Consider the following 17,700-nt stretch of genomic DNA (forward strand, 5'->3'; position numbering starts at 1 on the left):
GGGAGGAGCCTCAATGTCCTTTGACAGATGAATGGATAAAGAAGGTGTGGTCTATATATACAATGGAATATTACTCAGCTATCAGAAAGGATGAATACCCACCATTTGCCTTGATGTGGATAGAACTAGAGGGTGTTATGGTGAGTGAAATAAGTCAATCAGGGAAGGACAATCATCATATGGTTTCACTCATATGGGGAATATAAGAAATAGTGAAAGACATTATAAGGTAAAGGAGGGGAACTGAGTGGGGAAAATTAGAGACAGAGACAAACCATGAGAGACTCCTAAATCTGGGAAAGGAACAGTGTTATGGAAGGGGAGGTGGGCGGGGGAATGGGGTAACTGGGTGACAAGCACTGAAGAGGACACTTGATGGGATGAACACTAGGTGTTATACTATATGTTGGCAAATTGAACTTCAATAAAAACAAATGAAAAAAAAAGTCCAAATGCCAGCAAAGAGTGTTTTAAAACAAAGTACCAGGAAACATTTGGTTCCAGACTAGATGGAGTATCAGAAAGTGGGTTTACTCTCATGTTTGGAAAAAGAATAAAAAGCAGTATAAATGAAACAAAACACTTAATATTAGACAGTGAAGGACAGTGATCCCCAAACGATGAAAATCAAACATTAGTCCTAGGGTTGCCCATCCGATGGCCATGAGAGTGTTTCCAGGATGTAGTGTCGGAAGGAGGAACCCACATGAACTGTGGCAGATGCCCTAATGTGAGGAGACAGAACTAAGAGTCTAGGGATTGAAGGAAACTGGAATTTGACGTTCAAACACAAGGTAAGAGAGAGCTAGCACTTATGGTGGGTTTACTTCTACTACTCAGTGAGTGTCTGAGGAAACTATGTGTAGCCAGGGAGAGAGAAAACTAGAAGGATTAGATTAGATGAGACATTACCCACTGCAGACACAGGCCAAGAAAAGTGCCTGTACTCCTCAGCCAAACTAGAAAGCTCTGAATATAACATCTAGAAGAGTCTTGCCTCAGTAGTGGGGAATAATTAGCTCAGGAATAAAAACAGATCTAGTCACACTGATGAACCTTAAAAGCAATACCCAAAAGGACTAAATTGTTTCCAAGAAATATAACTACATTCCATAAAAAAGCTCAGTGATAGTTTTACAATACGAATATAAACTTGTCCAGCACCAAACGATATAAAATCCACCGTGTCTGGCAACCAATCAAAAGTTACTAGTAAAGCAAAAACAGCAAGATAATGAGGAGACATTATTTGAATCAAACTAACCTGGATTTAACAGATGTTATAATTATCACACAGACATTAAATGTTAGTAAAACTGCATTCTGTATATCTGAAACATTAAGTAAGGACATAGAAGATATTTTTAAAGACCCAAATCAAACCTCCAGAAATTAAAACTACCATACCTAAGAAGAAAAATAACTCAATAGGATTAACAGTGGATTGGATATCACAGAAGAAAGATTAAACATAAACAGCAGTAGAAATTATCCAAAATGAAATAGAGAAAATAGGATTAACAGAGAAAACATCAATGAGCTATGGGGAAGGTGTAGTCAGCCTTACATGTGTATACTTGGAGTCCCTGAAAGAGGAACATGGGGTGACGAAGAAATATTTGAAGAAATAAGCAGTACTTTGGTGGGAATTTATATATCTAACCACCTTTATTAGAAAATAATCAAGGCCTCCAATCAGTGACCTCAATTTCTACCTTAAAAGCTAGAAAAATAAAAGCTAATTAAATCCAAAGCAAAAGAAGTTAAAGAAAAAGTTGAATAATAAATAGCAGAATAGAAGTTAATGAAATAGAGCACAGAAAAACAATAGAGAAACTCAATAAAACCAAAGGCAGATTTTCTGAGATCAATAAAATTGATAAACCTTGGGATGCCTGGGCCACTCAGCAGTTGAGCATCTGCCTTTGGCTCAGGGTGTGATCCCAGGTCTGGGATCGAGTTCCGCATCGGTCTCCCTGCGAGGAGCCTGCTTCTCCCTCTGCCTATGTCTCTGCTTCTCTCTGTCTCTCACGAATAAATAAATAAAATCTTTTAAAAAATTAATAAACCTTTAGACAAATTATCAGGGAAAAAAGGAGATGCAAATTAATATACAGAATGAGAGATGACTTCAGTATAGGTTGTACAAGTACTAAAATAATTATAAGGGAATATTATGTATAATCTATACCAATAATCACAACTTACATGAAATCAACAAATCCCTTGAAAGTTGCAAACTACCAAACCTAATACAAGAAAATATATATAGGGATGCCTGAGTGACTCAGCAGTTAAGTGTCTGCCTTTGGCTCAGGTCATGATCCTGGAGTCCCGGGATTGAGTCCCACATCAGGCTCCTGCATGGAGCCTGCTTCTCCCTCTGCCTATGTCTCAGCCTCTCTTTTTCTGTGTCTCTCATGAATAAATAAATAAAATCTTTTAAAAAGGAAAAAATAAGTAACATGGATATTTCTGTATCTGTTCAAGAAATGTATATTGAAAAAGCCTTCCTACAAAGATAATGCAGGCATAGATCGCTTCACTGGTAAATTCTATTACACATATAAAGAAGGGATTATACCAATTCTACACAAATTCTTCCAGAAAAGTGAAGAAGATATACTTCCCAATTCATTTTTTGAGTCCAGCATTATCCTACTACAAAATGAAACAAAGACTACATACAGATATTCCTGATGAAGGTCAGTTGGAAACTCTGAATAAAATTTTAGCAATTTTCATTCTGCAATATGTAAAAAGGATAACACATTATGATCAAGTGGGTTATATCTTAAGAATGCAAAACTAGTTTAATATTCAAATATCAATCATTGTAATTTATCATATTAACAAGCCCAAAACCAGAAATTATATGACCATGTTGATAGGTACAGAAAGAGTCTATGATAAAATCTAACCTGCATTCTTATTAAAAAAAAAAACTCTCAGAAAACTCGGAATAGAAGGGTACTTCCTCAATACAATCTAGAACATTGACAAAACAAAACAAACAAACAAAAAACAAGCAAACAACAATAAAAAAGAACCTACAATTACCATGATGCTTACTGGTGAAAGAAAGAATATTTTCCCCTAATGTCAAGACAAGGATGCCCACTTTCACAGTTGCTATTCAATATTTCCCTGGAAATTTTGTTTGGTGCAGTAAAGCAAAGACCATCTAGATTGAAAAGGAAAGGTAAGCTCTTCTTTACTCACAGAAAACAAAATGACCTATGTATAAGATTCAGTAGTATTTACAAAATAGTTGTTAGAACTAATAAATGAGTTCATCAGTGTTGCAGTATACAGGATCAGTAGACAGAAGTCTTTTATTCCTGCATATTTGCAATGAATAAGTGGAAATTGAACTTCCAAAGTAACTTTTCCATAGCATTGAAAAAAAAATGAAATAGTAGGGATATGACAAATGTGTGTTCAGGCCTATACACTGAAACTACAGAACATTGCTTAAGGAAATTAAAGATCTAAATAAAAGGGAAGATGTAGCATGTCCCTGGAACAGAATACTCAATGTTGTTAAGATGTCAGTTCGTTCCAAATTGATCTCCTTTTTGGAGTTTTCATTTAAATTCCACTATAGTTAACATACAGTGTTATATTAGTTTCAGGTGTACAGTATAGTAACTCAGCCATTTCATACATTGCCCAGTGCTCATCACAAGTACACTCTTTAATCCTCATCACCTATTTAACCCATCCCACTCCACCCCACCCCAGTTTGTTTTCTATGATTGTTACTTGATTTGTCTTTCTTCTTTTTCCCCCATTGCTTCTTTGTTTTCTTTCTTAAATTCCACTTATGAGTGAAATCAAATGATACTTGTCTTTCTCTGACTGACTTATTTCACTTAGCATTATACTGTCTAGCTCCATCCATGTCATTGAATATGGCAAACTTGCTTTTATTTTATGGCTGAATAATATTACATCATGTATATATACACATCACTCTTCTTTATCCATGGACACCTGGGCTGCCTCGTTGTCTTGGCTATTATAAATAATGCTGCTATAAACTTATGGGTGCATGTATCCCTTTTAATTAGTGTTTTTGTACCCTTTGGGAAAATACCCAGTAGTGTGATTGCTAGATCATAGAGTAGTTCTATTTTTAATTTTATGAAGAAACTCTATACTGTTTTCCACAGTGGTACACCAGTTTGCATTCCCACCATGATTATTCCTTTTTTTCTCAATGTTCTCCCCAACACCTGTTGTTTCTTGTATTGTTGATATCAGCCATTATGACAGGTGTGAGGTGATAACGCATTGTAGTTTTATTTACATTTCCCTAATGATAAGTGATGATGAATATCTCTTCATGTGTCTGTTGGACATCTAGGTGTCTTCTTTGGAGAAATGTCTGTTCATATCTTCTGCCCATTCTTTAATTGGACTATTTAGTTTTGGATATTGAGTTGTATAAGTTCTTCATATATTTTTGACATGAACCCTTTATCAGATATGTCATTTGCTAATATCTTCTCCCATTCAGTAGATTGCCTTTTAAGGTTTTGTTGATTTTTTTTTCCTTCACTGTGCAGAAGCTTTTTATTTTGATGAAATCCCAATAGATTATTCTTGCTTTTGTTTGCCTTGCCTCAGGATTATCTAGAAAAAAGTTGGTATGGCCAATGTCAGAGAAGTTACTGCCTGTATTCTGTTCTAGGATTTTTGTGGTTTCAGGTCTTACATTCAGATCTTTAGTCCATTTTTAATTTATTTCTGTGTATGGGGTAAGAACGTGGTCAGTTTCATTCTTATGCATGTTGCTGTCCAGTTTTCCCAACACCATTTGTTGAAGAGACATTCTTTTTCCCATTGGATATGCTTTCCTGCCTCCTTGAAGATTAATTGACCATATAGTTGTGGTCATTGCTGGGTTTTCTCTTCTGATCTATTGACCTATGCACCCATTTTTGTGCCAGTACCATGCTATTTTGATTACTACAACTTTGTAATATAATCTGAAGTCCATAATTGCAATGACTCCAGCTTTGCTTTGCTTTTTTCCCCCCAAGATTGTTTTGGCCATTCAGGGTCTTTTGTGGTTGCATACAAATTTTAGGATTTTGTTGTTCCAGTTTTGTTAAAAAATGCTGTTAGAAAACACACACACACACACACACACACACACACAAAGGCTGTTAGTATTTGGTAGGATTAAATCTGTAGATTTCTTGGGGTTAATATAGACATTTTAGCAATAGTTGTTCTTCCAATCCATGAGCATGGAGTGTGTCTTTCCATCTCTTTGTGTTCTCTTCAGTTTCTTTCAACAGTGTTTTATAGTTTTCAGAGTACAGGTCTTTTACTTCTTTGGTTCTGTTTATTCCTAGGTATCTTACTATTTTTAGTACAATTGTAAATGAGTTTGTTTTCTTAATTTCTCTTTTGCTGCTTCATTATTGGTATATAGAAGTGCAATACATTTCTATACATTGGTTTTGTATCCCGTGACTTTACTGAATTCATTTATCAGTTCTAGTAGTCTTTGGGTGGAGTCTTTCAAGTTTTCTATATATGGTTATCATGTCATCTGCAAATAGTGAAAGTTTTACTTCTTCCTTATTGAATGCATGCCTTTTATTTCTTTTTGTTGGCTGATTGCTATGGCTAGAACATCCAGTATTATGTTGAATAAAAATGGTGAGACTGTACATCCTTTTCTTGTTCCTGATCTTAGGGGACAAGCCCTCAATTTTTCCCCATTCAGTATGATATTTACCATGGTGTTTCATATATGGCCTTTATTACATGGAGGTATGTTCCCTTTAAACCTACTTTGTTGAGTACTTTTATCATGAATGGATGCTATACTTTGTCGAATGCTTTTTCTTCATCTATTGAAATGATTGTATAATTCTTATTGTTCTCTTGTTGATGTGATATATCACATTGACTTGCAAATATTGAAATATTGAATATTCCTTGTAATCCAAGAATAAATCCCACTTGATTGTAGTGAATGATTTTTAATGTATTGTTGGATTCAGTTTGCTTGTATATAGTTGAGGATTTTTGCATCTGTGTTCATCAGGGATATTCACCGGTAGTTCTCTTTTTTCAGTGGTGCTGTTATCTGATTTTAGTATCAGGGTAAAACTTGCCTCATAGAATGAGTTGGAGGTTTTTATTCTTTTTCTATTTTTTGGAATAGTCTGAAAGTAATAGATATTAACACTTCTTTATTTTTTATTTTTTAAAGATTTTATTTATTTTTTCATGAGAGACAGAGGGGGAGAGAGAGAGAGAGAAAGAGAGAGGCAGAGACACAGGCAGAGGGAGAAGCAGGCTCCATGCAGGGGGCCCAATACAGGACTCGATCCTGGAACTCTGGGATCATGCCCTGAGCCAAAGGCAGACACTCAACTGCTGAGCCACCCAGGCATCCCTAGATATTAACACTTCTTTAAACGTTTGGTGGAATTCACCTGTGAATCCATCTGGCTCTGGACTATTGTTTGCTGGGAAATTTTTTATTCCTGATTCAATTTCTTTGCTGGCTATTGGTCTTTTTAAGTTTTCTAATCCTGTTTCAGTTTGGTAGGTTATGCATTTCTAGGAATTTATCCATTTCTTCCAGGTGGTCTAAATTATTCACATATAATTTTTCATAATATTCTCTTAAAATTGTTTTATTTCTGTGGTGTTGGTTGTTATTTCTCCTCTTTCATTTCTGATTTTGTTTATTTGAACCCTTTCTCCTTTTCTCTTGATAAGTATGGCTAGTGGCTTATCAATTTTATTGATTTTTTTTTCAAAAGGCCAGATCCTGGTGTCATTGATCTATTCCATTGCTTTTTTTTTTTTTTCCATTGCTTTTTAAAGCTTCTATATCATCTATTTCTGCTCTAATCTTTACTATTTCCTTCTTTCTGCTGGTCTTAGGTTTTTTTTAGTGTTTTTTTTTTTTTTTCTAGATCCTTTAGGTTTAAAGTTAGGTTGCTTACTGGGATTTTTCTTGCTTATTCAGGTAGGCCTGTATTGCTATAAACTTCCCTTTTAGAACCACTTCTGCTGCAACTCAAAAGTTTTAGAGCATCATGTGTTCAGTTCATTTTCATTTGTTTCCATGATTTATTTTTAATTTTTCTTTGATATTCTGGTTTATTCATTCATTCATTATTCATTCATTATTTAGTAGCATATTATTTAACCTCCATGTATTTGTGGTCTTTCCAGTTTGTTTCTTGTAGCTAACTTCTAGTTTCATAGTGCTGTCATCAGAAAAGATGCATGATATGACTTTGACCTTCTTGAATTTGTTGAGATTTGTTTTGTGGGCTAATATGTGATCTATTCTGGAGAATGTTCCATGTGCATCTGCGAAGAATGTGTATTCTGCTGTTTTAGGATGGAATGTTCTGAATACATCTGTTAAATCCATCTGGTCCAATGTGTCATTCAAAGCCATTGTTTCCTTGTTGATTTTCCATTTAGGTAACCTGTCCATTGATGTAAGTAGGGTGGTAAAGTTCCGTTCTGTTAGGTATTATTATCAATCAGTTCATTTATGTTTGTTATTAACCGTTTTTATGTTTTGAGTGCTCCTATGTTGGGTGCATAAATATTTACAATTGTTGTATCTTCTTATTGGATTGTTCCCTTTATTATTATATAGTGTCCTTCTTTGTCTCTTGTTACAGTCTTTCTTTTAAAGTCTATTTTTTTTCAATATAAGTATTGTTACCCAGGCTTTCTTTTGATATCCATTTGCATGATAGATGTTTCTCCATCCCCTCACTTTCGATCTGCAGATGTATTTAGATCTAAAATAATTCTCTTATAGGTAGCATATAGGTGTGTCTTGCTTTTTTATCCATTCTGTCATGCTGTGTGATTTTCAATTGGAGAATTTAGTTCATTTTCATTAAAGCAATTATTGATAGATATGTATTTGTTATCATTCTATTATTTGCTTTTGTGGCTGTTTCTGAAGATTTTCTCATCTTTCTTTCATGGTTTGCTGGTTTTCTTTAGTGATATATTTGGATTTCTTTCTCTTTATTCTTCACATATTTATTGTTTTTTGATATATGGTTATTAGTTCTGCAAATAACTTCTGCACATACAAGTCTATATTAAGTTGATGGTCATTTAAGTTTAAACCCTTTCTTTACTCCTTTCCTCCTCACACTTGAGGTACATGTTATATATTTACATCCTTTTATTTTGTGAGTGCTTTTGTGTTTTCTACCTTCATTCTGCCACTTTTGGTCTTTCTTTTCTATTCAGAGTCCCCTTTAATATTTCTTGCAGGGCTAGTTTAGTGATCATGAACTCCTTTAGTTTTTGTTTGTCTGGGAAACTCTTTATCTTTCCTTCTATTCTGCATGATAGCTTTGCTGGATAGGGTATTCTTGGCTGCAGATTTTTCCCATGCAGCACTTTAAATATATCATGCCACTTTCTCTAGCTTGCAAAATTTCTGTTGAAAAATTCCTTCTAACTATATGGAGTTTCCCTTGTAAGGTACTCTCTTCCTTTGTCTTGTTGCTTTTTACATTTTTTCTTTAGCAGTTTATTACCAAATTTAATTACAATATATCTTGGTGTGTATCTGGTTTTGTTGATTTTGTTGGTGGTTCTCTGTACCTCCTGGGTCCAGATACCTGTTTCCTTCCCAGATTAAGGAAGCTTTCAGTTATTATTTCTATGAATAAATATTCTCTCCCCCCCCCCTTTCTTTCTCTTCTACTTCTGAGCCTCCTGTACTGTGAGTGTTATTACATTTGATAGAGTCACTGAGTTCCCTAAGTCTATTCTCATTTTGCATAATTCTTTTCTCTCTCTTTTGTTCAGCTTGACTGCTTTCCATTATTCGGTCTTCTTGGTCACTAATTCATTCCTCTGATTCTTCCATCTTGTTGTTCATTCCATAAGATCTGTTTCTCATTTTGTTTATTGAGCCCTTTATCTCTACTATGTTATTCCTTATCTTTCTGTTAAGAGTCCCATTGATGTCTTTCACTCTTTTCTAAAGTCTAGTGAGTATCCTTATGATCATTACTTTAAATACTCCATCAGGCATTTTACTTATATCTGTTTTGCTTAGATCCCTTGCCATGGCCTTGTTCTGTTCTTTCATTTGGAATAAATTACTCTGTCTTCTCATTTTGTCTAAGTCGAGTCCCACGTCGGGATCCCTGCGTGGAGCCTGCTTCTCCCTCTTCCTGTGTCTCTGCCTCTCTCTCTCTCTGTGTGTGTGTGTGTGTGTGTGTGTGTGTGTCTCATGAATAAATAAATAAAATCTTTTTAAAAAATAAAATAAAATAAATGATGGTGGAATGATTTCATTTGCAAAAAAAAATGAAGTTTGATTTGTATCTCATGTCTATATCAAAGATTACTTCAAAATGGATGATTAAATTTAAATTTAACACCTAAAAATCTTTAAGAATAAGCGTCGGAGAAAATCTTTATCACCTTGAACTATTTTTCCAGCTTTATTGTGGTCTAACCGATAAATAAAATTACAAGATATTTGAAGTGTACACATGATGACTTGATACATGTATACATTGTGAAAGTATTCCCCTAACAAGTTAATTAATACATACATCGTATCGCATATTTACCCTTTTCCTTCTCTCTCTCTCTCTCTCTCTCTCTCTCTCTTTTTTTTTTTTTTTGTGAGAAAATTTAAGTTCTTCTTTTTTAGGAAATTTGAGCTATACGTTACAGTGTTACCAACTATAGCAACCATGTTATACATTAGATTCTCCGACCTTTTTTATCTTATAACTGAGAGTTTGAATTCTTTACCAACCTCACCCTATTTCCCCTGCTCACCAGGCCCCATCAACCACTTTTCTATTCTCCATTTCTGTGAGTTCTGTTTTTTTGTTCTGTTTTGTTTTGTTTTGTTTTTTTAAGATTCTCCACAAAAGCTATGCCATGCAGTAGTTGACCTTTGAACAACATGGGAGTTAGGGGTGCCAGCATACCACATTGAAAATCCACATATAATTCTTGACTTCCCCCCAAACTTAACTACTGATAGCCTACTGTTGACCAGGAGCCTTACCAATAATGTGAACAGTCGATTAACACATACTTTGTATGTTATGTGTATTGTATGCTGTATCCTTACAATTAAAGTAAGCTAGAGAAAAGAAAATATTAAGTAAATCATAAGAAAAAGAAGATACACTTATAAGAAGAAATACTTATACTGTATTTATCAAAAAGACCTACACATAAGTGGACCTACACAGTTCAAACCTGTGTTATTCAAGAGTCAACTGTATTTGTCTTTCTCTGACTTATATCATTTTGCATAATACCTACCAGATTCATCCATGTTGTCACAAATGAAACATCCTTCATTTTTAAAGGATGCTGAATTTTTTCAGATGCTTTTTTGACATCTATTGAGGGGATTATATGCTATTTATATATCATTTCATTAACAGTATATCATATTGACTACTTTATGGATGCTTAAATCACCAGAGTCAAGAATCCAGGAGTGGTTTAGCTAGATGGTTTTCTGGCTCCAAGTCATTCCTGAGATTACAGTCAAGTTTTGGCTGCCATCACCTGAAGCTCAACTGGGGCTGGAGGCTCTGTTTCCAGGCTTGCATGGTAGCCAACAGGCCTCCATTCTGCATTCATGATTGGCAGGAGACCTCTATTTCTCTCTACACTCCTGATTATCCTCATAAGATGTCAGTTGACTTTCCCCAGAGTGAGTGATGAAAAAGAGACAGACAGACAGACATTCCCACAGTGGAAGCCACAATATTTTATAACATAATCTTGGACATGACATCCCATCACTTCTGCCATATTCTATTGGTAGAATGTGGCAGGGACCACACAAAGGTATAAATTACAGTAAGTGGGGGCTGTCTTGAAGTCTGGCCACCACTTCTCCCACATGGGGAGAAGATTGAAGCAGATGCTAGCAGGGGAGGGAAATTGTAAGCAGGGCCAATAGGAGTATCCAGTAACTGAAGTGTTTCTGTGAAGTTGGCTGAAGCCAGTTAGACCACTCCGTGTCTAAGTTCGAGTCCTTCTGGCCTGCTAGATCACTGGGCCAAGGAGTTTGACTCTTTGAATCTCTTTCTGCAGCTGTTAAATAGTGGTGTGATTAAATGAAATAATGTACATACAGCACCATAATGACACAAAATAGGGCCTCAGTAGAGGATAGTTATCAATAGTTTATACAAATTGCAATCAAGCCTTTCATCCACTATAATTTTATCCCATTTTACTGTTGAGGACTACATGTGCCAAAGTCCATCTGGGAAGAACCCAATAGAATAACTGAGAAGCCCTTGAAAAATGCTAGTTTCAAATTCATTTTTTTTCCTGATATTTAGAAAGTCTTATGTCTTCTGTCACTATGTGTCATATGCCTAATTAGTCATGAATATTCCTCTAATAGCATGCTCCACATTTGTTGTGAAATAGTAATGCTTATGTCATGATCTTGCAGCTTTCAGTATACTTCCCTTTTCTTCATGCATGATTCATTTTAGTAATAATAATCAGGCCTATAAGAATAAATACGCTGCATTTAATTTGGTGTTAAATTTAGACCAAGAGTGAACCATAATAGACTAATTAAAAGGTACAAATGGGAGTGCTTGGGTGGCTCAGTTGGTTAAGCATCTCAGGTCATGATCTGAGGGTCCTGGGATCAAGCCCTGCATTGGGCTCCCTGCTCAGTGGGGAGCCTCCTTCTCCCTCTCCCTCTGCCTGCCACTCCCCCTGCTTGTGCTCTCTCCCTGTCAAATCAATCAATAAATAAAATCTTTGTACCAAAAAAGGTACAAATGTATAAAATTACATATTTGTTTATATTTTTAAATTTATAAGCATGCTTATTTTTATTTTGTTACAAACTAATAGCTTTCTTAAATGAAAAAAGCTTTTAATATATTTGCTTTGTTTAGGAACATCTTAGATCAGATAATAAAGGTAAGGCCTTTTGGGTTAGCAAAGGATAATAAGTCAACAGAAAAACAATATTTTACATTCCTACAAAACAAAGTATTTCAGTGACCAACCCCAGTGAAAGTTGAACCTGATTGGTTCAACAGGAAGGTGGGGCATAGGGTTGCAGCATGGTGTGACCATGCATGTCCAGAGTGCTCTCTGAACAGAGTCTTAAGACTAACTGCCAAACAACTAAGCTAGCTGCCAAGTAACTTCCTAATGTGGGAAATTCTAGAGAAATTTGTGAATTTTGTATTAATAGCTTTTTTTAAAATCAAGTATACATTCTAAGTAACCACCTTCCATGTGACATTGTGCAAAACCTGGTTCACAGTAAATCTAGCAAGACATACAAAGTATTTGAAATTTGATACAAAAAAATGATATTTTAAGTTTCCTTTTGAAGTATTATATACATACAGAAATTATAAAAAATTATAAGTATACAGCCTAATGAATTCTCACAAAGTGTATCACCTTTGCAATCATCATTGCTGTAAATCAAAAACTATTATATTGTCTGCAACTCAGTAGTTCTTTTCCTTCTGTCTTTGTCACTAAACCTTCCTTCTCCCTAGAAATAACCACAGTCATGACTTCTAACATCTTTAGTTTTTCCTGTTCTTACACTTTGTATACATGTATACAATGTATACAATGTATATTCTTGTGTGTCTCCTTCTTTTCCATTTAGATAGAGATGGAGGTAGATATAGAGAATCAGGCTTGCCCAGGTTATTGATAATTTTAAGTCTCTTCAAAGAATCACTTTGTGGGTTTATTAACTCTTTCTATTGTTAGTTGTCTCTTTCATTGAGTTCTGAACTTATCTTTACAAATTCCTGGAATATTTTTTATTACAAAACTTAAGCCATTTATTGATCATTCAACTTTTCTAAAAAAACACAAACATGAGAATAAAATAAACACACCCAAGATTCATAATAAGCCTTTTCAGGATAGGAAGCAGCCCTGGACAGAGAGCCTGTACATATTTTTCCTTATACCTGGTGTCTGCACTTCCTCACATTCTAGGGTCCCATGTGTCATCACCTCTTACAGAGGAAAAGAAGCCAAAGCTACAAGATTCATGTACAAGAGGGTCACGTCAACTTTAGAGCTATTTGGTGCTAATGGCTTAAACATTCTAGTTGACAAATACACACTAATACCTACTCCATGCTATCTTTCACTGTCATTCTTTGAAATTGCATCTTTGGAACTGATTACGTTCCTTCACTATAGCTACAGCCCCTCTAGGGATACCCAAACACAAAATCCCTAAAATCCACACAGTCTTCAAGTTCAAGTATAAAGGTTTGATTCAAGACAACCCCAGACTGATGTAGTGTTTCTATATACCTCTGTAGTGTCTACTGGGTGTCATCCCCTTTGACAGGCTGACCAGATGACAGCACGAGGGAGCACACATGGTCAACTCTGCTACTGCCTGTTCAATCTGGACACTGCCCACAGTCAGGGCTGCATGCTGAAATCAGTGATGACCTCGGCCTGTCTTCATTCTGAAGTTGTACTCTTAAGTAACCGAATCCATCTCTTCACGGTTAATTCAATGGAGCTTCCAAAAGGTGTCAGACATACTCTTAGGAAGCATCCTGGGATGGAGCTGGGGGGTCCTGGCTCTCAGGCTCTGGAGGGGGCGCTGGCACAGCTTCTTTCTTCTTGGCCGCCAGGAACTCATGAATTGCTCTTTCTATCTGTGGTCTAAAGATGTGGTTTAGTTTGGGATCCACCACTTGAGAAATGATTCTGTCCACTCCAGCTTCCAACATCCCTGACTGAACCACACTCTGCCTCAGACCATTTCGCAACTGCTTTTTGTTCACTGTAGGATTCCATTCCTGCTTGTCCAGATGTGTTGCACAAAATTATCCACCTTCTGCCTTAGGTTTTGGTGAGCTGGCTTGGTGTCCACGTCGGCCAGGCAGTCCCGGGGAAGCTGTCAAACAGGCCCCTGCTCTTGAGCTGCTCCGCGATGTTAGGGATGAGCTGTGGGTCGCCGGGAGACAGCGAGGCCGGGCTGATGGGGCCCCCGCCGCCCACCCAGCCAGCCCCGCCGCCGCCGCCGCCGCCCGCCGTGGCTGCGCCCCAGGACCACAAAGGAGACCGAACACGGTTGCTCAGGGACAGAGAGCCTGAGTCCTGTAGAGATGGCAGAAGCGCCTGAGAAGGAGGCGGCGGGGCAGGAGGAGAAAGGGGAGGCCAAGGGGGGAGGGGAGAGCGGGGAGGGCAGGAGGGGGCGGGGGTGGGGCGGAGGAAGCCGGCGCCGAGGCAGCGCGGGTAGTGCAGGATATTTTGTTATAAATCTATCATTCACTATTTTTTCTTTGTCTTGTCTATTTTTTATTCCCCTTTTTTCTTCCAATATATTTTTATTAAATTTGCTGTTTTTAAAACTACTTAATATGGATACTTAGATCAGGAATTGGCAAACATTTTTCTGCAGAAGGACAGATAATAAGTACATTTATTTGCCAGCTACATATGGTCTCTGTCACATACTCTCTTTTTAACCACTTAAAAATTTATTTTTTTAATAATAAATTTATTTTTTATTGGTGTTCAATACAGAATAACACCCAGTGCTCATCCCGTCAAGTGCCCCCCTCAGTGCAAGTCACCCATTCACCCCCACCCCCCGCCCTCCTCCAAGTTCGTTTCCCAGTTGGGAGTCTTCATGTTCTGTCTCCCTTTCTGATATTTCCCACACACTTCTTCTCCCATCCCTTATATTCCCTTTCACTATTATTTATATTCCCCAAATGAATGAGAACATATAATGTTTGTCCTTCTCCAAATGACATTTCACTCAGCATAATACCCTCCAGTTCCATCCACGTTGACGCAAATGGTGGGTATTTGTCTTTTCTAATGGCTGAGTAATATTCCATTGTGTACGCAGACCACATCTCCTTTATCCATTCATCTTTCGATGGACACGGAGGCTCCTTCCACAGTTTGGCTATTGTGGACATTGCTGCTAGAAACATCGGGTGCAGGTGTCCCAGAGTTTCATACATCTGTATCTTTGGGGTAAATCCCCAGCAGTGCAATTGCTGGGTCGTAGGGCAGGTCTATTTTTAACTCTTTGAGGAACCTCCACACACTTTTCCAGAGTGGCTTCAGGAGTTCACGTTCCCACCAACAGTGTAAGAGGGTTCCCTTTTCTCCGCATCCTCTCCAACATTTGTGGTTTCCTGCCTTGTTAATGTTCCCCATTCTCACTGGTGTGAGGTGGTATCTCAATTGTGGTTTTGATTTGTATTTCCCTGATGGCCAGTGATGCAGAGCATTTTCTCATGGGCGTGTTGGCCATGTCTATGTCTTCCTCTGTGAGATTTCTGTTCATGTCTTTTGCCCATTTCATGATTGGATTGTTTGTTTCTTTGCTGTTGAGTTTAATAAGTTCTTTGTAGATCTTGGAAACTAGCTCTTTATCTGATACGTCATTTGCAAATATCTCCTCCCATTCTGTAGGTTGTCTTTGAGTTTTGTTGACTGTATCCTTTGATGTGCAAAAGCTTCTTATCTTGATGAAGTCCCAATAGTTCATTTTTGCTTTTGTTTCTTTTGCCTTCGTGGATGTATCTTGCAAGAAGTTGCTGTGGCCGAGTTCAAAAAGGGTGTTGCCTGTGTTCTCCTCTAGGATTTTGATGGAATCTTGTCTCACATTTAGAGCTTTCATCCATTTTGAGTTTATCTTTGTGTATGGTGCAAGAGAGTGGCCTAGTTTCATTCTTCTGCTTGTGGATGTCCAATTTTCTCAGCACCATTTATTGAAGAGACTGTCTTTCTTCCAGTGGATAGTCTTTCCTGCTTTGTAGAATATTAGTTGACCATAAAGTTGAGGGTCCATTTCTGGATTCTCTATTCTGTTCCATTGATCTATGTGTCTGTTTTTGTGCCAGTACCACACTGTCTTGATGACCACAGCTTTGTAGTACAACCTGAAATCTGGCATTGTGATGCCCCCAGCTATGGTTTTCTTTTTTAAAATTCCCCTGGCTATTCGGGGTCTTTTCTGATTCCACAGAAATCTTAAGATGATTTGTTCCAACTCTCTGAAGAAAGTCCATGGTATTTTGATAGGGATTGCATTGAACATGTAAATTGCCCTGGGTAATATTGACATTTTCACAATATTAATTCCTCCAATCCATGAGTATGGGATATTTTTCCATCTCTTTGTGTCTTCCTCAATTTCTTTCAGAAGTTTTTAGGGTATAGATCCTTTACCTCTTTGGTTAGGTTTATTCCTAGGTATCTTATGCTTTTGGGTGCAATTGTAAATGGGATTGACTCCTTAATTTCTCTTTCTTCAGTCTCATTGTTAGTGTATAGAAATGCCACTGACATCTGGGCATTGATTTTGTATCCTGCCACACTGCCGAATTGCTGTATGAGTTCTAGCAATATTGAGGTGGAGTCTTTTGGGTTTTCTACGTAGAGTATCATGTCATCGGCAAAGAGGGAGAGTTTGACTTCTTCTTTGCCAATTTGAATGCCTTTAATTTCTTTTTGTTGTCTGATTGCTGAGGCTAGGACTTCTAATACTATGTTGAATGGCAGTGGTGAGAGTGGACATCCCTGTCATGTTCTTGATCTTAGCGGAAAGGCTCCCAGTGCTTCCCCATTGAGAATTAATGTTCAGTTCAGTGTCTTCTTTTCAGATATTTATATTGAAGGCTGGACATTTATGCCAAATTCCCAAGAATTTGAGATTGTCTAATTATCTTCTTGATAATTAGAAATAATTGATTTTTGTCTAACACACAGACACACTGGTTCAGCTGTTAGAGATACAATCAGCCACTTTTGGATTCAGTTTATGACTTGGTTGGTTAGTGTTTGCACTATATATTTTTCTATCATTTTTTTCCAACTTTTCTGACACTTTGTATTTAAATGTAGCTTTTCTAATCAATATATAATTAAGGTTTTTAAAAAAAATCTGCTAGGATAATCTGTCTTCAGCATGGAGTGTTTAGTTTACCTACATTGGATGTGATAACTGATATATTTGGTTATAGATCTAACATCCCACTGTTTAAGTTTTGTTTGTCCTATTTTTTTAATCTTTTCTATCTTATCTTGTGGAAGTCAAAATTTTTATTACTTAACTTTCTCTCTGTAGTTTCTTATCTATATATCCCTTTACTATCCTTTTAGCAGTAACTATAGAGATTGCAACATGCATCCTTGACAATGGTTTCCCTTAAATTAGTACTTTTATCACACTTCAGAAGGTTCAAGGAGCTTAGAATTTTACTCCATTTACCCTATCCTGCCTTTTATGCCAATGGTGTCCCATAATTTGATTCTATTTTAAACCCTTAAAGCAATATTATTTTCTACAAATTCAGTATTCAATTTAAACACAGAAAACTGTCCATTGTTTTTATGCTTTCCCACATCTCTGAGCTTCAGACTGGAGTCATTTCCTTTTACCTAAAGAATACCTTTTAGTGTTTGCCTTAGTGTGGCCCACTGGCAATAAATGTACTCAGATTTTGTTTATCTGAATTTTTTTCATTTTGCCTTTCCTGTAAAAGGGTAACTTTTACAAGACATAGGAATCTAGATTGGCATTTATTTTCTTTCAGCTGTTTGAAGATCTCATTCCATTTTCTTCTGGCCTTCATTATTTCCATTGAGAAGTCAACTCTCTACCTTCTTATTGCTCATTTGAAGGTAATATGT

The 17,700-nt window shown here is 36.7% G+C and overlaps 1 protein-coding gene across 7 annotated transcripts in view; it reads left to right on the plus strand.

The window, feature by feature from the left end:
- Positions 1–17,700, plus strand: part of OTUD7A (OTU deubiquitinase 7A) — a 392,748-nt gene that overhangs the window by 240,112 nt on the left and 134,936 nt on the right. The window contains exon 2 of one of the 7 annotated variants that reach the window (XM_072795904.1): positions 17,604–17,691. The exons of the other annotated variants lie outside the window; for them this stretch is intronic. The gene's annotated coding sequence lies outside the window, so the exon portion shown is untranslated. The remainder of the gene's footprint in view (positions 1–17,603; positions 17,692–17,700) is intronic. 7 annotated transcript variants of the gene reach the window in all.

This window comes from Canis lupus, chromosome 2 (genome assembly GCF_048164855.1).
Source record: "Canis lupus baileyi chromosome 2, mCanLup2.hap1, whole genome shotgun sequence".
NCBI classification, from domain to species: Eukaryota; Metazoa; Chordata; class Mammalia; order Carnivora; family Canidae; genus Canis; species Canis lupus.